The sequence below is a fragment of the Ochlerotatus camptorhynchus genome, unplaced genomic scaffold (assembly GCF_037179485.1).
Source record: "Ochlerotatus camptorhynchus isolate MF236.1 unplaced genomic scaffold, CSIRO-AGI_Acam_v1.1 ptg000084l, whole genome shotgun sequence".
NCBI classification, from domain to species: Eukaryota; Metazoa; Arthropoda; class Insecta; order Diptera; family Culicidae; genus Ochlerotatus; species Ochlerotatus camptorhynchus.
In genome coordinates, this window is record NW_027040574.1 from 1,245,367 (window position 1) to 1,268,497 (window position 23,131).

General features: G+C 40.1%; 1 protein-coding gene across 2 annotated transcripts in view; it reads left to right on the forward strand.

The window, feature by feature from the left end:
- Positions 1–23,131, forward strand: part of drn (doctor no) — a 137,960-nt gene that overhangs the window by 60,871 nt on the left and 53,958 nt on the right. The window contains exon 1 of one of the 2 annotated variants that reach the window (XM_065218244.1): positions 507–947. The exons of the other annotated variant lie outside the window; for it this stretch is intronic. The gene's annotated coding sequence lies outside the window, so the exon portion shown is untranslated. Of the gene's footprint in view, positions 1–506; positions 948–23,131 lie in introns of those variants that run through there. 2 annotated transcript variants of the gene reach the window in all.

Genomic DNA, 23,131 nt, shown 5'->3' on the forward strand with positions numbered 1-23,131 from the left:
CTTGAAGAGGAAATGAAGGAGAAATAGAAGATAATAACAAACATTAAAGCCGATGGAACAAGGCAGCGATACACGCGAATGATTAAGACGTTTTGCCGTGGGGTGGTTAGTGAGCGAAACAAAGAAGTGTTTCTCTACAACGCAGTTCGCTGATCGTCATCGCGCAGTCATGACATTTTTTGAGCACTGCTATATAGAAGCTAGCTGCGTGACACTCACCAGTCCAGTGTCGGATGATATTTTTTCGGGCGAAAATTTCCTTTTGCTAATCAGAAAAGATGATAATGAAATTTAGATTGATTGAATCCAATTTTGCTGTACGAACGGGAGCTACCAATACACACGGGGGGAAGGAGAGAACGATTCGTTCGCTCTTTGTGTTTGCTCTGAGAGAGAGGATAGAGAGACGGAACAAAGAGAATTTACAATTGAGAGAAAATGCGGAGAATGGGAAGCACACGGTGGGGAGTAGATGTTCGCAAAACCTGTCAGCTGCCAGTGCGAGTTCAGTTCGAATTCAGCTTTGCGACGGGAAGCATCTTTTGGAGTTGCAGTAGCAGCAGTGGTCGCAGTGGAACCCTCTCAGCAGGAAGAGAAGTGAGTCTGTATACGAACGAGAAAGTCCCGCGAGTGTATTGGTGAATCGAATCGCGTTTGTGTGTGTGTGTGTGTGTTTGTGCACCATCATCGCAGGCTAACGTGCCAAGATTTTTTCTTTTGTGTGCTTTCTGGCAAGGAAAAGTAGTTCATGAAAAAGAGATAAATACGTAGAAGCAGTTTGTGTATGTGGATATAGAAGGCCCGTGGAAGTGAAATCGATGCAAGAAGAGCCAGTCTCCACTCGGATTGCTCTTAATTGAGGAAGCGCTCGAGTTCGCAGTGAACGACGACGGCGACGACTACGGCCAGTAAGCTGGGAAGCAGTAATCGATAGAAGTGAAGCAAAAGTAAGTGCTGCCTGCATGAATCCGCCCATGTTGTGTTTTGTGTGCACCCATCGTTACCGTCCTCGAGAAACGGAGTAAAAAGTTGGAAACTGCTAGACTAGTTGTGAAAGAGCCTGGTGCTGTTGAACACGATCGAGTTAACGAACCACGTCAGCTGTGGCTGGATTGATTGGACGAATGTTGAAGATATCGCGAGCAGTTCGTAGCAAGTGTACGCGAGTCGTCAGCTGTCTCCGATTCCGATTCCGAAGTCGTCTTGATCTACGCAGTTTAGTATCTGTCCGTTAGTCTTTGTGTTTCTGTGTTTGTTGGTATGTCCGTTTCCTGCGTGTATGTGTGCAGCGAGTGTTCGCATTCGATAGATAACAACCGAGGCGACCTCATTCTAAGTGGTGTCGCCTATCTGGTCGTAGAATCACGCAAATGTTTTAGATTGATGATTTCGCTAGCGCTAAAAAGGCACCTTGTGACCATCCGCGAGCGTGTGTGAGCGCTGTGCTGTGGTAGATGTTGTGCAATTTTTTCCGCTTTTTTTTTCCTCTTTATCACACAGTTAGGCAAGCAAGGTTTTAATTTGTTTCAAGCGAAACGGTCGCCTTGAATTTTGAGTTTACGAGCAATACGCGAGTCTGCTATAACAAAGAGCAAATAATATAGCAACAGCGCTGCTCGTGTGGCTTGTGCCTTGGCATGGCTTGCATTGTTGAAGCGTGTGTGGTGAGTGAGATCGGGGAAAAACACATCGATTCATCGAAAACGCGATGTGAGGAGAAAAAGTGTACACAAGCGAGTTGAAGAATGAAATAAAAATAATAAAATATATATGCATACATAGTTAGAGAGAGAGGGTACAGCAACAACCAACGCAGAAGACGGTTCAACAACAGCAGCAAAAGAAGAAATCAATTCGAAGGAATAATAATGCTAGAGGAAAAGACACAAACCTTTAACACACAAAGTGGAATTTCGAACCCAAAGCTCTCGGCAAAGGAAGAGAAGAAAAATTATACACTTCGAGCGCGTGTGTTGTTTGAAGACACGAACAAAGCGAACGACGAAGGAAGCTAATAATGAACGGATAGACGGACGAATGTTGAAGCAAAAAAAAAATAAAATAGTGAGATTTAGTGGGAGTGAAGCACCCTGGGGCTCCATCCTACTCCTCCGGTTGGTCGGTCGGTCGGTCGGTCTGTGCGAGCTGAAATTTGAAGACAGGAAACGAACATAATAAGCCAAACCAGGTCCGGAGTCGTCTTGCTGCTGCTATATTGGATTTATTAGCGAGGAGAATATGTTTGCAGAAATCACATAGTGCTGCGTGCGTGCGAGTGTGAGTGAGTGCGAAGCAGAATAATAAACAACGAAGAACATGCGGGTCATGGGTTGATGTGTGTGTGTGTGAGAGAGAATATGTGAAGGAAAAACTACTGACTCATTGTGGTTTCACCAAATCATTGAGTCGAAGCGCTCAAATGTGTATGCGATTGCTTCTTTTGTCCTGTCTGGCTTATCACAAAAAGAGTGTGATAACAGCGATGGGACTTTCGTCATTATCTACTCGTTTTCGGTAACCGCAAAAACCAACAAGGAAATGGGATTTCTAGGTCGGGTGCGGGAGGCGGACGAGGCCAGGAGTGTTAACGTTCTCCCTTGAACCCCTGGATTTCTGCACAGTGCGGCAGTATGGCACTATGTAAATGTAGGAGAGATAAGAAACCGCCGCCCGCTGGGAATCGTAATCAGTTCAAATCAAGCAACGCACCGCAGATGTCGGGAGTCACATGATCGTTTACAACAAACGGGGCGGAGCGAGAATGGGACAAGTCGATAACAATCATCTGTTTGCGTCGCAAGTTGTGCTAATTTGATGACATGTGACATTCGACGGAACAAAGATATTGCAGATATTTTGACTGAGTGCTGTTTGTTGTCTTGGCGTGTCTAGCTGTGAAAGGAAATTGCGAGTCTTACGAAAGCTTCACTTGTTCCTGTGAGCAGTTCGTGACTCAGTTCTCGAACTTTCTGCGTAATTCCCAGGGCTGGTAGCGAGTCACTTTTTAGTGACTTGGTCACTTTTTTCAAGTCATTCACTAAAAAGTCTCTTTCTTTAAAGCCAAGTCACTAAAGTCACTTTTTTCTTGAAATAATTAACTATTTTCAACTTTTTTAACGTGAATTTATTTCAAAATTCAGTGCCAACATTTCAAAGGGGCGAAATTGCTTTTGTAAACAATGACTTGAGCTGTCGATTTCTCGCAAATAAAAGCTTACCCCTCTAAACAGGAAACATTCCTCTACCTGTTGGTGTCATTAATTTTCATGAGTGAGCTTTTATTTGCGAGAAATCGACGGCGAAGCCATTGTTTACAAATGCAATTACGCCCCTTTGAAATGTTGGCACTGAATTGATTATTCTTTGCGTTGGGACGTTTAATCGTCTCCATCTTTCTCTGTCTCCTAATTTTTCTGGATAAAATTACCTTAGTTTTCCAAGTAAGTAAGTCCAAGATCTTAAAATATCCAATGTCTTGAAGTTTCGTATTCCATGCACACGTTAAAGATATTGAAAATATTCAAAGTGCCAGAATTAAGTAAAAAAAAAAGTTCGTAATTAACTTTATGAAAGACTAGAGATCTTCAATTGAGTTCCATTAACTTTACAACAATTGTAGGAACTTTGGAGAAGTTCTGAGGAATGAAAGGAAATGCTGAGAATTTCAGTGAAGCTCTATAAAAAAAACTGCAGGAACATAAGGGGAGTTAACACGCTGAAAATATGGGAAACTTCCTGGAAGCTGTAAGAACCTCAAAGCGGTTATTTTAGCATTCGGAACATTCCAGAAACTTTTATGAAGTTCCTCAAATTTCAGAGAACTTCACAAGTGCCAAGCGAAATTGAGAAATTTAGAAAACTTTAGGGGTATTGTGAATTTTTTTAAGAAGTTCTAAGCACCTCAGAGAAGCTAAAAATCTATAATCGTAAATTTAGATAAATGCAAGATAGTTACGTGATGTGCTGAAAAACAAATCGAGAACCCTTAAGATGTTCCGCGAATTTCCGGGAAGTACAGAGACCTTCAGAGAATTTATGAAAACTCCAGAAATATTTCAGAAACTTCACAGAAGTCCAGAGAATTTCAGGTAAATTTAAAGCTGTTTCAGCGAACTTCCGAGTACTTCCAGGACTATCAGATAGCTTCAGAATAAACTTAAGCAAATTTGCAGCGACTTACAAGGAGTTCCGTGGAATTATAGCGTATTACAAGAATTCTATGATTAATCCTAAAACGTCAGAAGCGTAAGGGAATTATGCATATATCTCAGAAAATTTGCTGGATTATTAAACAAATTTAGAGAACTTCAGGTAAGCATAGATAAGTTCAGGGAAAAGCGAGTGTTAATAATGGTTATAATACTTAAGGAAAATTTTCGAAACTTCAAGGCAAATTAATTAATTTTATTGAAGTTGCGGGTTCTTAAAAAATACTGATAAATTCAGGGCAGTCTAGAGAACTTTAATGAAATTCGGTTATCGTTTAGACACCAGGAAAGCCTAGACTATTGAAGAAGTTTTAAATTAGGGTCGATAATTTAAGGGAAATTTTATGAACTTCAGAAAAATCTTGAGAACTTCAGTGAAAATCATAGAACTATATTAATTATTTCGTTCTAATTCCATAAAAATTGCGGGAGCACAAAAGTTCCATAAATTTAGAAAAACTTCGGAAATTTTTCTTTAAAGATCCAAGTGTGAATGAAAATAACGAGAAAAATATAATGGTTGTATTTTAAAATTCATTATTTTCTTTAAATTATCCTTAGTAAGAGTTTTTTTTTAATTCTTTGAGACTTCCAGGTATTTTGAGGAAACAAGAAACTTCCTAAGGATTCCCGGTTATCCAGATGTTTGAAGTTAGTAACTAATAAACTACACGTGGGTTTGGTTATAAACTTTCTATTGAATCTTTCGCTTTAAAGGTTCATACCGTTCATAAGTGTTGAATAAGTCTAAAACATCAAACATTTATTTGATGCGCCATCTCTTAGGTCACTTTTTAGTCACTATTTTCACAACTAATAGTCACTGCTTGGTCACTTATTTATTCAACATGGTCACTAAAATCACTATTTCTGACAGCAGTGATCGCTACCAGCCCTGAATTCCCTGTGGAATGCTGACAATAATTTTTCGGCATAAGGAAGACATTCGAACAATTATGGATATTAGGTAAAACACTTGCTATGAAACTAACAAACTTTGCGATTTTTCATATTACATTAAAAATAAAGGAAATTCTTACATAATTGAAACCATTTTTGAATAAAATGTTAACAACATTTTAATGGATTACATTCCAAATGTCTATAAATTTTAAACTAATACTTTTTAATAAATTTAAATCAAGTTTGTGTTAAGTTTGACTGAAGATTACCACTAGAACGTATAATATGATGCTTGTTCGATCTGGGATTGAGAACATAACGCGTTATACGATATCCTGTTAGTTGACTTCATCCCGGATTCGACATTTCTTGGGTTGGTACTGTAAGGGCTCGGTGACCTAGCGTTGACCGTTTTTGCTTACAGAGCAGAATCGTTTACCAAGGCGAATCCTTGTCTATTACCTACCCTCATTTCTTGCCTATGATGCTCGTGAAGGTATAGAGAACTTGTTGGCTTCCATAGATGCGCGCCAATAATTTCCTTCCCTCTCTAATTGACCTGCATTCGGACGAGGCCAACGCCGATATTAGCGCAATACCACGGGCGGTTAATCATGCTTGTGATTATCCCGGAACTCCCGGAAGACTGTCGACACTGTGATATTTGAAATATCACTCAAAGCATCTAAAACGCTTGTATACTGTCTAGGATTTTTAAAAACTCAGAAAGCAATAGAAACTTCAGAACGTTTAAAGCCTCAGCCCACACCTAAAAGTCACAGTACCAAATGTTTTCGAAAAACCGTGGAGCTCTAGAATCAGTTTCATGGATTGGTCACTTTTACGGTTGTTCCGGATCTTGCGGAAGATGGTCCAATGGCCATCCAGGTCCATTTTTATGTCATGACCCCATTCCTATATCACAGTTCCAAGTGTATTCCAAAAACTGCGGAACTCTAGGATTTGTTTCATGCATTGACCACATTTATTGGTCCTACCACAATTTTAGAAATTCATCAAGAAATGCCTATGCTACGTCATTGCAAACTTGCCGTCACACGTTTTGTTTAAAATCAACAGAACACGTGCAACGACTCGCGTCACTTCCAGAACTCCAGCCAATCTCTGAATTTTTCAAATATTATTGCACTCCTGTAATCATACGAACTTAGAATTTCGATACCCCTGGAACACTCAAACTTCCAAGTGCTCACCTGAGCTCAATGAAACTATGAAGATTTACAAACTTCTGCGATGTGAGAGGGGCTGTTCACAAATTACGTAGACCGATCTACCCTCGCCCTGCGCAAACATTTTTTGGACATTTGTATGGACCATACTGCCGTTATACGCATAAGAGTCCCATGGTGCATAAGGATTGCATAGAACATGGGACAGTTATGAGTATAACGGCAGCATAGACATTCCCCAATAATCTCTCCTCCCCCCTAAGGTGTCTACATAGTTGAACAGACCCAATGCTAAGCAAAGCTTATAGCTGTTAGCTACCGGAGAGGTCGTGGGCGAATGCCTACGCTTCCTACATATTTGTTTAACAATGTGCAAGGATGACTGCCTAGGCAGCTTTTCGACAACCCAAACCTCTTATACCCCTTATACCACATCTAATCAGGGCTTGACATAGGTCTTCAGCTATAAACAATCAGAGGTTCGTTATGCTGCAAGCCCCACCAATTAAAAGCAAACGATTTACGCTCACACAACCCCCAGGCTTGTTTACTCACTGGACCTCCCCGTAAGCGTCACGAAATTCCACCAAGCTCACACACGTCACGTCCCTGCACGGCCTACCTACACAGCGCACGGAGACTGTAAACGGCAGCTGAAGAAAATCCTCCTCTCAAGGGAACTTGTGTCGATCGAGTCAATTTCATCATCAAAACGCAACATGACACCAACCAAAGACTCATCCTCACCATCAGCAGCCCCGCCTCCCCGCCACCGACCGCACCGAGTTGGAATCCTATTACCAAACGAGAACTGACACGGTGGCGGTGGTGAGCCATGAGAGCCATCCCCCACCACCACCAGCCGAGAGGGAGCTTACAAGTGCGTAGAAGAGTGGCGTCACTCCTCATCATCGGAATCGTCGTCGTCACCATCATCAAGCTTGTATTGAGGTTAAAAGCATTCGGCCTACATTCTTTTTTTTTTCTTCTGCTGCTGCAGCCCCTCGACCTCCACGCGACTTGCACCGAGAGACCAATCATCGCACACGGGCAGGCAGCTGTTATTTATTTATATGCTCGCTGAATTCATGGCTCTGCATTTTCATTTTACTCGCGATGGCAATGGTGGTTGGTGGCTATCGACGACGAACGACGCACTATGAGTGATCTACACTGGAGTCGCTTTTTACGCGGTTTTTTTTTACACGGTTTTTTTTTACGCGGTTTTTTTTTACGCGGATTTCGGAATTTACGCGGTTTTTTTTTACGCGGATTCCGGAATTTACGCGGTTTTTTTTTACGCGGATTTTGGTTTTTTTTTACGCGGATTTCAGAATTTACGCGGTATATCGCTTTTTACGCGGTTTTTTCTTCCACGGTTTTTTTTTTACTCGGTTTTTTTTTACGCGGATTTCGGAATTTACGCGGTTTTTTTTTACGCGGATTCCGGAATTTACGCGGTTTTTTTTTACGCGGTTTTTTTTTACGCGGGACGTATCACCCGCGTAAAAAGCGACTCCAGTGTATTTTTTTCCAATTCCAACTCGCGCTCGCTCAATTGCGGAACCAAAACATGGAAATGCGCGCATGAATGATGCGAGTGGAGAGTGAAAAACGAATGCAAAAAATGCTAGCTGAAAAATGAAAGTGACTTTAATGGGGATATGGTGGCTGCTTTGTGTATGGAGGACGACTGCAGACAACAGTGAAGTGACTAATGAAAATCATGGACGTGAAGAGAGGTTGGCTGAATTGTGAAATTTGCCATCGTCTCAAGTGAATATGAGTACCGATCAAATCCGTCCGGTGGAGAGATTAGGTACACGGGGTGTGGGGTGGAGGCGAATCCATTCAGAAATAAACAGTTCTAGCGCCTATTTTTAGATATCGCTTTATTTTGCAGCCAATCCGTCACGTTTGCTTGCAACCCGTCACGTGTTGCATGCACATGCTCGAATTGGCAAACAGTGTTTTTATTTTCGTTCGACTGCTCAACATGTAGATAGATGTGCGTCGGTTAACTCGAACGAAAGTAAGCCATTATGGCTCGTTTTAGCCTGACTCACTGACTGAACCAAATCGAGCATTCTATTTGTACCTGTACTGAACCATGGCCAATCGGAGCCAGTCCTAACGTTCAACTCTAATTGAGCAATATTGAACCAGGAAAAACAGAAGGCGGGTTGCTCCACTAATTGATTACTGCAACGAACCTGGTTGCCTGTTCGCCTACACACATGTGTAGGCAAGGGCTTTCGGGGCAGAGCCTTCTATTAATCGCTCTTAAGTACTTTCAGAAAAGGTAAAGGGTGGCGGAGAAGGAAGGTGGTTTGCTTCCGCTTTTAGGAATCTAGGGAGGAAAACTGGCTCATCATTCTTCCGTTGAACCGGTTCGAGCTCATGATTCATGAATATGACTGTGCATCTTCGTATTTTTCTTGGACTACGGCGTCCACACCGGAAACTTCCGCTGTTGTTAATTGAGAGCTATCTAAGCTTATGAAAAATATAGCGTTTCAAAAATATTTTCGTAGGTAGTTTATAAAGCAATTTAAGAGCTGTCAAACCCATTTTGGCGTGTTTTTAACTATAAGGTTGTTTTAGTTTCAAAGCCATTTTGTAGTCTGTAAGGCCATTTTGTCATGTTCTACCCAAAATTACTTGAATTTCGTTTACCTAAAATTTAATTATTTTGTCCTACAACTGTGTCTCAGACGTAATTCCGATTGGAAATGTCGCTTTCTAGATATGATTTTTTTTTTAAATTTCGATTAGGCTCCTTTGAAGTTGAATTTTAGCTCAAATGCGAATAATTGACCATGACAAGAAATTATGCAAAATTTCATTTCATGATTCTTGTATAATTTTAGCTTTTTCGAAAAATCCTAAAACATTTGAAAATCCCGCGGGGTTATTGGAACTTCAAAAACCTAGAATCCCTTCTTCTTTCTTCTTCTTCCTTGCATTGCAAACTGATAGCTCATCGCATATCCGGAGAACTTTGAGATTTGCGCTTAATTGCTTTTGTAAACAAACACGTCAATCGCCGATTTCTCACGGATAAAAGCTCAATCTCGCAAACAAACTATACCAAATGATAGAGGAATCATTCCTCTACCTGTTTGTGTTGTTAGTTTTTGAAAATGAGCTTTGATTCGCGAGAAATCGGTGATTGACGTGTTTGTTTAAAAAAACAATTACGCCCTAATCTCGAAGTTCTCCGGATATTAGCTTATTGCGTGCTCTCAACTTATGCACTTCAACAGTTATTGATTGAGAGCTTTCGATGCCTGTACCATTTTTGCATTAGTATAATTGTGTGGCAAGTACAATCATACTCTATGTTCAGGGAAGTCGAGAGAATATCCAACCCGAAAAATTCCTAGACCGGATCGGGAATCGATCCCAGTCACCTCCAGCATGGTCTTGGTTTGAAGCTGCGCCTTTATCGACTGAGCTAAGGCATACCGACATACCCACAACTTCTGAAACATTCGGGACACTTAAGAATTTGAAACATTAAATAGGGGAATTTACGTATTCTCGGCAACCTAAGCAGCGACCTTCTTTCTATAGCCTTTTTCTCTATGGAACGCACACACAGCTGCTCTAACAATTTCAGTCGAAAGAATTGTCTAAAACTGTTTTGAAACGCTTTTACAAAGCTCCAATCTTCTCTAGTGAGAGCGAGTATTGTCGGCAACCAGTTTTTCTTCGGCAACGGTTCCATTTGAACTGCATGTAAATCTGCTGTTCTATTATCGGCAACTCGAAATCAGCTACAATTTGTAGAGCGTGTGTTTCATTTCAAGAAAACCTTGCTAGATTGCTTTTTCTCAGTGGTAAAAATATAGTTAAATTGAAGCTGAAAGCATAAAGAATCGTTTGCATGCATTCAGCGAAGTGTTTTCGTAAGAAAATTAAGTGAAAATAGGGTTTCAATTTGGGTTGTCGAAAATAGTCTGTCATGCCGAAGCCGTCATTTTCCCTACTACAATAATTTCTTTAATCCTTCAGAGTGTTCCAGTAGTACCCTGATCTCTGATTTTTTTTAATTTTGTTAGTTGGGAAGGCTCCTTAGGTGTACCGGAAATTTCAGAATTTTTCGAAGTCTATGATGCTCTGGAACTTCATAGAAATTCAAGTTACAGAAACATTTCCAGTTCTACCTTCAATTCTCAGAGATTACCGTGGATTATATTCAAATCTCAGAGTTACTGGCTTTTTCTGGTGTAACTGAATTACCATGAATGCCACAAGCTGGTATTCCGGAAAATCCGTGAAATATTACCAAAGTTATGAAGCTGGCAGAGCTCCGAGACGGGGCCTCCCTTAGCTCAGTCGGTAAAGGCGCAGCTACAAAGCAAGACTATGCTGGAGGTGGCTGGGTTCAATTCCCGGTCCGGTCTAGGAATTTTTCGGGTTAGAAAATTTCTCGACTTCCCTGGGCATAGAAGTATGACTGGACTTGCCACACAATTATACCAATGCAAAAATGGTACAGGCATCGAAAGCTCTCAATTAATAACTGTGGAAGTGCATCTAGGACACTAAGTTGAAAGCACGCAATAAGCTAATATGTGATATGCAATAAGCTTAAAATGCGAAGAAGAAGAAGAGCTCCCAGATTGGTTCACATACACATAATACACTTGTAGTTGTGATAAATATTAGAATTATCCTGAAATATCCGTACTTGCATGCATGACAGTTTTAAATTCTTTCTATTTTCTCCAGTTCAAGATTTCTAAACTGCTCCCCAAGATCAGTTTCGATGGCATGATTCCGAAATCATGCATCAAATTTAGAATATTGTTTGAGATTCTGCTGTTACCTATTATGACTTTTAAACAGAAATTATGTTTAATCTCAGGCTTAGAACAAATTTAATGATCCAAAGCCAAAATTCTGTCCCATACTAAGAAAACATTTAAAAATCCCAGGAATGATTGGGCATATGTTCACGATCTGAAAATTTTCACGATTCTGGGTGGACATTGACATTTTCGTAATTCTAGAACATTCAATTAGCAAAATTCTCATATCATTCACACACAGCCTCTGAAAAACTGCTCAGAATTCTTGTAACAGTTTAAGGCGGGCGAGGTTTTGGAGGTTATAGTTACCTATCGCGTATTTCGTCCACTGCTTATAGATTTTCTCAGTGCCAGATACTCAGGCACCACTACTAAGACTCTAAATCCTAGAGGTTCGATAGAATGAAAGTTTAATGCTGTTTAAAAAATTGTTGAGTGTATTCCTAATTGTTTGTGGGAAATTCAATATTTTTTATGACGTAGAATTTGCCGATAAAAAATCGGGATTTGTGTAACAACCTTGAATTTAGTATTAGTTTAACTTAGCATTCGCAAAGCTTCCTCTTGGGATTCCCTTTAAATTCTCCCCATAATTTATTTGGATTACTTCTTAAATTCACGTTGACATTCTTCTAAACATTTGTCAAACATTCTACTTGGAATTTCCTTGTAATTCTCTTCTGAAATCCTTTGAAAACAACGTATCTTAATCTCACAACTAAAGACTCCTATGGGCAGGGCTGGTAGCAGGTCACTATTTTCAAGTAAGTCACTAAAAAGCCTATTTTTACAAAGTCGCTTTTTTCGAATGTCGAGAGTAAAGAGTTTTGACGTAGGACTACGTCTTTGATTTCTATATGGGGGTATACTTTGTGAAAACCGAAAATGGAACATGTAACAAATTAAGAAAGATTTTGAACGTTAATAACTCAGCTGCCCCTGGTCCAATTTCAATAATTTTATCACCAATCGATCAGAAATATGGTTACGCATCGATAATAATGCCTCTGAATGTTGATTTTCAACAAGAAACTATTGAAAAACTGGTAAATGTCCAGCATTGTTCAAAAGCGTCGAATTAACTAACAAATCCACCAATTACCTACATGCATATGCTGCTTTCCCAGCACAGTCGTCAGAGAGTAGTAAGTAGACGAAACAAGTCGAAGTGGCATTCGCCTCCGATCCTCGGGCGCGTGCGAATAGGGAGGATGGAATTGCGTAATATTTTGCACACTCATCGCCATATTCAGAACCAAACGCAAATTCTTCAAGATAACCACCATCCGTCGTCTGGCTCGCCATTGCGATGTCTGACGTATCTCCGGTCTGATTTACGAGGTGTGCTTAAAGTTGTTCTTGAAAAATAAGGTCCGTGATGCTGTCACCTACACTAAACACGCTAAGCGTAAGTGGCCATGGATGTCCTCCACAATAAAACGGCCCTTTTCGGGGCCATCAAGCTTACATCAGTAAAGAGTTGGAATAGAACTTATCTGTGCTTGTTCGTCCATATTCAGAACCACAAGCCCCCAACGACCATACAAAATGCTCTCCAGAGTTGTAATCTTGTAACCAAACTTGGAAGTAGGGGTGCAAGTGATTTTGATTGATTCTCTTAATCAACTTTCTCTTTGAAAAAGATTACTACAAATTTGGTAAGCCTACAATTCAAAAAGGAAGAGTTGAGATAATAGGTAATTGATCAATAAAAAGAACTAAATGCTCTTCACATTTATTCCGTCCACTAGCGGTCCTACGTCAAGCTTCCGTTCGTGCCCCTAGGCACAGACCCTTCTACTTTTTCTTTAGAAAATCACATCAAAACACCTTTTCTGATATTAAGGGCTCGGTTGCCTTAGTCAACCGTTTTTGCTTACTGAGCAGAAAATCGTGGGATCAAATCCAAACCCCATCACATTAAAAAGTTTCATAGTCACATGACTTGCTCATCAGGTTTTGTTAAAATTATCGTCGTTTCGTCGGTGCCGGGTTTGAATGGCTACAACAACTTGATCATAAGTGGGACTCGGTGGCCTTAGAGCGACCGTTTCTGCTTACTGAGCAGAACACCATGAGTTCAATCTCACGTCTCTCCACATTCAAGATTCGTTAGTCGGCTTGTTTTGTTTTTCACTGCAACACTGTTATTCAGTGTAACGTTTGCCAAAACGAGCCTTGCTGCATACCCAACGCTTTTATCCAACATCCTAGTGGTTTATCGTGGAAATGCACAGGACTCCTCGGCTTCCAACAAAGCTTAGTATCACGTCAACATATTCCTACCCAAAATATTTTCTTGAGCTGCAAGCGGACGCGGCCGGCGCTGGTATTGCCTAATTTTGGATCACCAGTTTTTACATATTGAGGATGATTGCTAGCCCCAAGCATTGGTTCTCTGTGTAATTACAGTTGAGCAAGCAATAAAAGAGTAGTGTCCGCGGGCGGTTAATCATGCTCATGCTTATGCTCAAATCACATCAAAACGCTTCATTTGGTAACAAAATTGTGTTAGACATATCATTAAAAACCAGCATTTGCTTCAAGTTAGTTAGCTTAAAAATTCGTCCAGATTATAAAATTTATTCTTTTTTTTTTCATTGCCTGGGTTCTCGAAATTTTCATAAACTTAAGTTCATAAATTTTCTGAGGTGTCATGCTTTTTTTACTTCGTGATCTTGAAAGTTTTTCAATCCTAAAATAATGACAAATAATTTAAGAAATTTTTCAAGCTCTAGAATTTTTTTCAAAGACCAAAATTGTGACAAATTTTTTAAGCCCGGTAGCTGTCTGTTCATCAAATTGAATTTTGTACAAGTTCAAAATATTTTTTTCTTCTTCGAAACTGATTTTATAAAAAAAAAATCCACAATGTCTTCTACTGAAAAGTTTGAAAATCAAGCGTTTTACTAAAATTACTCAAACTTCTTCGTACAGGCTCTGCCAGTAAAGTCAAAAACTATATTGATAAATCAATAAACAGTTGTCAACCACTAGCCATAATTTCAAAAAATGTATCTTTTAACAGTATTTAAAAAAAAAATCCATTCACATTTACACAGTTCGAAAATGTAGTGTAACAGCAACAATTCTGGCAAGTTTCTAGTGTGCGTGAAAAGAAATACAAGTTTACACGCATGGATGGTAACATCACCAGTATCATTCAGAATTTTTTTCTGAGATACACCGTGTGTCCAAGATCATGAAATGTTCCTTATGTTTCAGAAGCATTTAAATTTTCCTTGCATTCTATCGAAAATCATTCCAGGTCACACCGTTCTTCATTCGTTTGGCTTAGTGATTGCGAATTATCCAATTTATCCAAGCATTTAAAAAAAATGTCCAATGTCTCTAAATTAAATCCCAAGTATCATGGCAACTTTTTTCAAGATCGAGATTTCAAATCCTAGACGCATGTAAAAGTTTCACTGTTCCTAATCTGTCCCAGGCCTGGAAAGCGTTAGCAAAGCAACTTTGTGTATGCATCTCTCAACACTCGACAAAGAGTGTGTGGTTCTCCCATTGACTTCGCACACTCTTTTCCAACTTATCTGGGAGAAAGCGATCCGCACAATGAGCGGTACACTCGGTGCGGCACAGGGAGCGAATATAATACAACAAGCGCTAATATCTTCTTTGAATTCTTTGCAGATTTTGCTTACCACGACTGCATGCATAGGAGATGAAGAAGAGCATAACGAAGAAGAGTTTTGTCTTTTTGCTGGGTTTCCTATTTGCACTGAGTGGCGCTCTTTGCGTTGGAGCCGTCGGAGCGATGGCTACACATTGAGCTTTCGTTATTTCTGGGTGTCTTCTCTTCTCCGCTGCTTTACACTTGCGCAAGTTTGTGTTTGCTTGATTCTCACTTTGTTTATTTCAGAAAATCAGTACATTGCGCACATTCAGTGATCAGATGACAGCCCTGATCTGTCCAAGTGGAATAATCTTGGAAAATTTTCCTCGTCCCAGATTAATGAGGTCCCAGAGTTATGAAAGTTTGTCCTTGTTACAGCAGTTTCTATATTCAAAACCTTTCAAATTGTTTGAATTAATTTTCAAAGCTGGTTCGAGACTTTGAAAATTTTCCTCTGCGCCTCAATTTTCCCTAAATCAAAAATTTCTTAATAAATGTCTATGTTCAATATTCGCGATCTGCATCTAAAATCGATTTAGTAAATGGTTTGTTTAAACAAAAATCGAAGTAAATCGAGGTCCCCTTCCTCTCCTATCTATTATAGCATAATGTGACTTATCTCAAATCAAACGCTTGGTTTCCAATAAGTAGGTGCTATCATTCGATCAGACAGGCGGCTTTCTATTTTTTTATTTTTTATTTTTCAAAAGATGTTTAATGAAAATTGGAACTTATTTAGATTTGTAGAGTTATTTTCTAGCTTTCATTGTCTTCCATAGAAGCACTGTCAGTCAGTGGAAAATGGATTGTAGACCCACACAGCCCACACACATTTCAAAAACTTGGTGCAAACAGGGTTGCTTCGACTCACTTCGCTAATGATATTTTGTAAGTTACAAGAAAAGGTTGAACAGTATATGTTTGACACATATGACTTGTGAATTTCGCTTGCAGGGTGTCAAAATCAGCGATTTTATAATTCGTGAGCGTGAAGCGAGTCGAAGCAACCTTGGGTGCAAATAAGAAAGAAAGAATCCAAATTTGATAAAAAATTGATGATCTACCAATTTGAACTACATTTGCCAGCAACACTGACTGGGAGTATCCTATAGCTTACCTTCCCTACTAACATAATTCCTAAATTCCCGAGACATTTATGAGGGGTCGTAGAGTTCTCTGCATCTCTCTTATGTAAATGTTGAAGTAACATACCTTTCCTATCCCTACCAGTTGTACGGACGTGGCCAGGACAATCCTTAGCTGTTGGAGTGGGATATGTCTTTATCTGGGAGATAGTAATTATTTCCTACTTACTATCTGTCCAGTAATAGATATCCGTCTTGCTCTTAATAGTTTTGAATTCGTACCACCTACGATAATTGTGCAACTTGTTCGATGCTAATGCTAATTTGTAGAGTTATTTTCTATCGATTGGTGTATTTGGATTTTAATCTCATCTATAAATGACAAAGTTATAAGTGTTCAAAACCTAACACCTTTTTGTGACGGACGGAATTTTAGATTTTAGATTTACCCCGGTAAAAAAATTAGTTCTTTTTGACGAAATTGAGGTTAGAAATGAACCGTACAATTAATTACGATTTTTCGAGATCAAAAATACATGGGATCCTTAAACCGTTTATTTAATTTTAATGTTAAAGAAACTTCTGGTGCTTTGAAAACATGTCAATGGTGTTGATAGACCTGTGCGCCGGTCGATTAATCGGCGGCGTGACGCCGTTCACTAACAGCGATATATGTTCATATATTAATGACAGTTACTCATATTTGTGTAAACATTTACGAAGTATATGAGTGACCTACGTTTTTTGCAAATTTGAGTAAACGGGACTTAAATATGAGTTAGATTCATACGTCGTGTATTTCTTATCACACAAACCAACAACTTGCAAGCAATATTGCTTACAAATATGACTTACCTTACCAATCAGGCTAAGGCCTTGTTGTCCTCTGCTGTCCGAAGAAGTCGTCTCCACTCTACTTGATCCATGGCCACACTTCGCCAGCCTCGTAGTCTGCGAAGGGTCATAGATTAACCTATCGCAGCCCGGGAAGCCGAGCGATTTGCAGTTCCATGTTCCGAGTTTCCAATCGTTTAGAGTTCCACATGGAGAACAGACGCCGTTTTGAGCCGCAACTCCATGGTGGACAGACGCTCGGGTTTGGTGAAGCATTTCCTCTATCACCGTACTATGGTTAACGCGCCAGTGTTCACGTCGCACCTCTTCACTTTGCTATTGCCGGACTGGCAACATTGCCCAGGCTACGCCACCCAGCTGTGTCCATGTTTCAGCTGGTAGTCTTTTGTTATCATATGACTCGGGGAGGCGTGAAGTAGGAACTTGTGAGGACCAGAGCTAGGTATTCCGCTCTTTCCAGGTTGTCAAATCTCCATTGTGTAGCCCAAAATGGCTTGTAGGGATCCGCTTTCAGTGGTTTCATTGTATGGCAGTATCGCCAACGGGGGGCAGAACGCTTCCATTGCATCACTCATACGCTTTCTATGCCTGTACCATCATCACGAAACGGTTACTTTCCAAAGTCGACGATGTATTGACCGAAAGAACAATGAGAAGTATCACACACTAGTTGCTACTGAGTAAACAGACGATCGCGTGACACACATCGAGAGTGGCGAGCTTCTGTCGACAGCCGAAACTTGGAACCTTATATTGCAAAAAGGGCCCTTATCGGGCTATTATCTGGCATCGTGGTTACTTGGGTAATGCAGCTCTTCGTGAGGTATAAATGTTAACTAGTACTCAGAGGCCGTCCCCTGATCTTGGATTAGAAAAGTTAATAAAATTTTGAGACATGCAAATATTTCAAGCTGAACATTGCATTAGGTCCTAAGTAACATTGATCGATTCTCTTCGTCGACTTTCTCTTTCATTAATAGCTTGAGCACATAACCGTTTCTTGTTGTGTTTGTTGTATTATATGCTAGATGAAAGCTTCTTTTATCGATATTTGTGCTAAAAATACCTGGGAATATAAGCGATTTCGTTGTATAAACAAAATTTTATTTTCAATGTTGCTTGAATCGCTTAATAAACCGCCAAAATGAACGTTCACGTAAGATGGCCGTATGGATACAAAGAGAAAGTCGACGAAGAGAATCTGTCAATGCACAGTGGTCCAGAATGCAGATTTAGGTGGAATGATATGTTTTGAGCCTGAAATTGAAACTTTAGACTAAAAGTCTACAAAGTTGTTCCTTATAGTTAGACCCTCATTTCTATGACAATGAATTATAGGGTGGTTCCTATTATGATTAAAATCAAAAATCTAACTTTTTTGTTTTAATAAATTAAGGTATACATTCTTTGGCAAAGTTATAGCTGAGCTAATTTCAAGCAACTTTGTTGAAAATAACTTTTGGCCGATTTAGAGCTATTTTCTTGAATTGAGTTAGGGTGGCTCTTAAAAAACTGCTTTTTGCTCTAGTTTTCTTATTACGAATTTCTCAGCAAAGGTGTCTTCAGATAACTTTTAGATCTTAAGAAGGTGCAGATTTTTGCTGCACAAAGCTTGTCAATATCTTTCGCCGATCAACAGTTATTGACGTTTTTATACTAAACATATGTACTTTTCAAATGTTAATATCTCTGGTTGGGGCAAAAAAAAAGTTTTTTTACGGCATTTGAAGGGCGTATGTTATTCTCAATAATAGGAAAAAATTGGAGGTATGTTATTTTTTAAACTCGAATAAAATCAATTTGAATTTAATCATATTTTTTACTATATTTGGGTATATCTTTTTTATTAGAAGAGATACAGGCAACAAATTCAGCTATAAAACATTCGTCTTAACGAGTTTTAAAATTCATGAAAAATTTCAAATAAAAAAGTAATTGGCAAAAGATGGACTTCAGAGGACCACTCTAATGACAAATTGACGAAAAAAATGTTATACAGTCAGTCACTTTAACACTCTTGGGTCATTCGTGACTTGTCCGGGGGTGAGATTTGAACTCGTGACTTTGGTGTGAGAGATATGGATTAACAGTTGGTATAGAAAATCTCATGGATTTGAAATTTTCTCGACTTTCATGAGCATAGAGTGTAAGGGGTTGAAGAACACTAAGCAGAGGGTAGGCAAAACTCTCGCGTAAGAAATTACAAAGCCAGTAAGACTAAGAAGGAAAATGATGACTATCCATGGTATTTAGATTAATGCTCAACTGCCTTTATACGCATAAGAGTCCCACGGTGCATAAGGATTGCATTAAAACATGGGACAGTTATGCGTATAACGGCAGTCAATGTTTGTGAAGATATTGTCCGTCCGACTGCGTTAAACACTAGTACAGATTTGTGAGATACATATCACCTCAAGGGGTAAGTCACTCAGCACATTGTGCCGAAATTAGATTCGACACAGCTTGGGCACATCCATCGGCACAATCTCGTAAGCATTGGATTGTTCTAAATAAAATGGGAGCACTGCTGGACAACTGTCATTGAAGTAGTTCACAGCATTACGTGCTGTTTGACTGTATATTCCTATGGGGGAGGTGACTGAACAATCGTCGCCTATCTCACATAACTGGTTCCAAACGACAACAAAGCCATAAGTAACGATGGTTTGTTGATATTTGGAACCAAATTCCATATGGAAAATCAATGACCGTAAACAGATGAGACCCAATAAATTTGTCGTCTCTTTCGTTCTCCGGCTGATTAAATGGACGACGGAGTTTGATGTCACACTCCTTCAACCGTTTAAACAGCGGGAGAACGAAAGAAATGGGAATTCACTGAGCCTTAAACATTTACATCTCATTTATGGATTTTCAGTAGGCCGATTTGACAGCACATCACCCCTGGTATATTCAGGAACATCCTCTAGAGCTTCTTGACGTTTAATCGCCGCACACTACTGTACCATTTGAAGCGAACGAGTGCGAGCAAGAGGGAAACAGATTAGTGGGAAAATAAACCGTCCATTCATCCATGTGTGCTAGATAGAGAAAGATGATTATAGAGACCTTTTTGACGTTGAACGTTGAATATACCAGAGGCACCCAGACCACCAGTTCACTAATAGATCTAACTACGAAATGTAGGTCCTAGAGTGGTCTCAAGAGAAAGAGGCAGCTAATCAGAACCCATTAGTACCCTTAATTCAGATAAAACTACAGAAGTCTATTCATCATCCTCTATAGTTGGTCTCCAACAACAACTCTTTCCGGCCGCTGATAGACCGTTGCTTTTCACATCACGAAAGGCTAGGTTTCTGGTTTGCCTTTGAGGGCATTTTAAAACCCTAAAACACAGGACTTTTATTATCATATGAACACAAAACTCCAAAATTTCGCGCACCCGCCCCTTCCCGCATCATCCTCAATCCGATTTATCCGTCCCGGATTTATCCTTGTGATTTCAAACCAAAACATTCAAGGTGTCAGAAATACCGGGTTGCCGGGATGGGTATTTTACAAACAATCGTAGCTAGCTCTACGCACACTGACAAAAAAGATGACCCAAGATTGGTGTGCGGAGTGACCTTCCCCTTGCATAATCTACATTTTCGGATGTGCCCAATGTGTTGAACTCTCAATATGGCTAACATCAAACTATGGTTTGCTATTTCTTCGTGATTTGATATGTCATGTAATGAGCTTTTAGGAACTTTTGGCCAAACTCAATATTACTGCCATTACCTTTTTTTATAGAATTCTCATATGATTTGAGGTGTCGATTGCTATGTTAAGGTTAAAGTTTGAATTTTTCCCTTCCTCGTGGGCATCCGGAACGTATATCCCATTCACTTGGTTTGTATTGTGTATTGTTTTGTGCAGTGGTTGGCAAGAAACACGTCTTCCAAAATATAAAACTGTAAAAAAATAAATTTCATTGTCGGCATATCAAAAATGAGAACAGCGGCGTATCAAATTTCATCACGATGGTAATTGAAGCTTTCTAAGAACATATCAAAAGTCTGATACTCCTTACATCAGCTTTAAAAAAACAATATCCTTCCAACAACTGGGTCAGCCAATTGGTCAGAAAACGAGCCATCCAACAGGAAGATGCCCCAATGAACGGGGAGAAGAGCCCGACCTTTATCCAGGAAATGTTAGCAACAGGGAGTTGACATCTTCACTCTCCCCATCCAAATCGCTTCAATTGGGTGCCCTGATGGTTCCTCCTGATCCCGAATTGTTGATGTATAGTAATATGTAATATAATAATCAGATAATCAGAAGCATAACGTCTAAAAAAATATGCGAGTCGATTGAAATCTCCCGAAAATAAATGAGGGCTGAGTTGATTTTTAACATAGAAGCGTAGATGCATAGATTAAGGATAAGAGAAAGGAGAGTCAAAGGTGTTGACATGCAGAATTAGAAGTCGTCGAAATTGAATGTGCATGTTTAAATATCGTTGATCCATTTATCTATCATATAAATTTGCATTTCATCTAGTTATGATTATTGTCAATAATGCGTAGACCAGGTCCATTAACAATACACTCGATCCGAGAAGGGGCTCTACGGTAGACATCTAATTCCTCTTCAAGGTTCGCTCACCACCCGGACTGAACGCCCGGTACATCATAGATTTGTCTATAATTCTTCGAAAACACCCATCAATTTTTTATAATTGTTTACCTAAGACCTAATGGCTTCGGCCCAATGACCCATCATCAAAAAAATTGCCCCCCTTATTTCAAAACATGGCAACACCCTTGACTGCAAATCTAGTTTGAGCGGGGACGGTTCCAGCGTAATGGTAAGCATCCATGCTCTGGAGGTCACAAGTTCAAATCTCATCCCCGCACAAGTCACGAAACACCTCAAATGTGAACTACAATACAAAATAACAGAAAATCTTGTTCGAGCAAATGATGGTCACACGTCTGTTGAATCTTCCATTTTGCCAGCAACCAGCATCTCCGCCAACCGTGATGATGATGCTGGCATGGCAGGTAGGTTATTATCTGTCAGTCTGTCTCTGGTGCCGTGTTCCTCCTGCCTCAGGACTCAGTACGTGCATAGCAGACAGGGATTATTTTGTCGAACTTGCTGTTTCAGCCTCATTCAATCCGTTGCAACATGCAAACGTATCGAAACGTTCGGTCAATCATTGCAATTAACGTTTGTAAGCCACGCGCAGTAACCTATTTTCTTTCGAATCAACCCACTTCAACACCGAGCAGAGGCGCAGCAGACGCATTAATTCATCTCTTCCGCATTTTGGTTGAAAGTGTTTTCTTTTTCTAGTGTGGTGGGGTGCGATTGAGACGCAGACCAGACAAGACGCGCAATTCGCACATTTTCAATCGGCATTGTTTTGCCTTCCACACTGTGCGTCGCTGTTATTACGATGATGACGATGGTGATGGCGATGTCTGGCGGCCGGTGAGGTGGTTTACATAACAATAATATGCTTTTTTGGATTTGCTTGTCGGTGGAGAAAAGTTTCAATGCGATGCACAATAGAAACTCTTACTCTCGAAGACCGTGGGACCGCGAAAGGGGTGGAGGTGAAGGTCTAGACGCAACGCCACCACTACCACTAGCACCACCAATACTCGCTCACATAATGAGTGAAAATGAAGCCATTCGGTTCGGGTTATGTAAATTCCTTTTATGCTACGAAGCGTGCATTTTTTCCTACTGTTATGGTTTATTTTTGGGTTTCTGGGTAAGGTGCAGTGCCTAGCAGCAGCAAGTAGGATTTCCTCAATCGGTTTATGGGTGGGTTTTTCCGTGCGCGCTGTTGGAGTTACATGAAAGCTGTTTTGTGTAAGCAGAGCTTAATCACAGGCGAGGAACATGGAGAACGGAGTCTCACTGGATGTTTGCTTATGATTCATAACCTGTATGTTGTTGTAGTTAGCGCCGTGTCGCGCTATCATGTTCCACGAGGAGACTATGAATCATCCTACTAGCTAGGTGGGTACTCATCGATTTTTTGCATTTATCAAGTAGCTACCTACACATTCCCATGTACCTCTCTCGCTCTCATTTTCGCAACAGCGCGCCCGGTCCGGTATCTGCGGTAATAAACACCATTGTTGTTACGAAACTGGCTACCACCCATGTGCCAAGTCGAATTTCCTTCTTCGCCACCGCCGACGACGACATCCGGGAAAAGCTTCGCTGTACGCTGTGTGTTTCAAATGTGAGTCATACGTCGTGCTCTGACATTTCGTTTTAGTATCTAACGGTAAAACGCTGCATGGTTTTTGTGAGACACGATCTCCAAGTAATCCTTCTCCCACTGCCCGTCACCCGAGTCACGTAGTCAAATTTTCTTCAAGATCTCGGTAGAACTTCAACTCCACTCATCAATATGCCCCATTTTTGGTTCGCTGAAGATAACTAAAATTTCAATCGAAATCGTTTT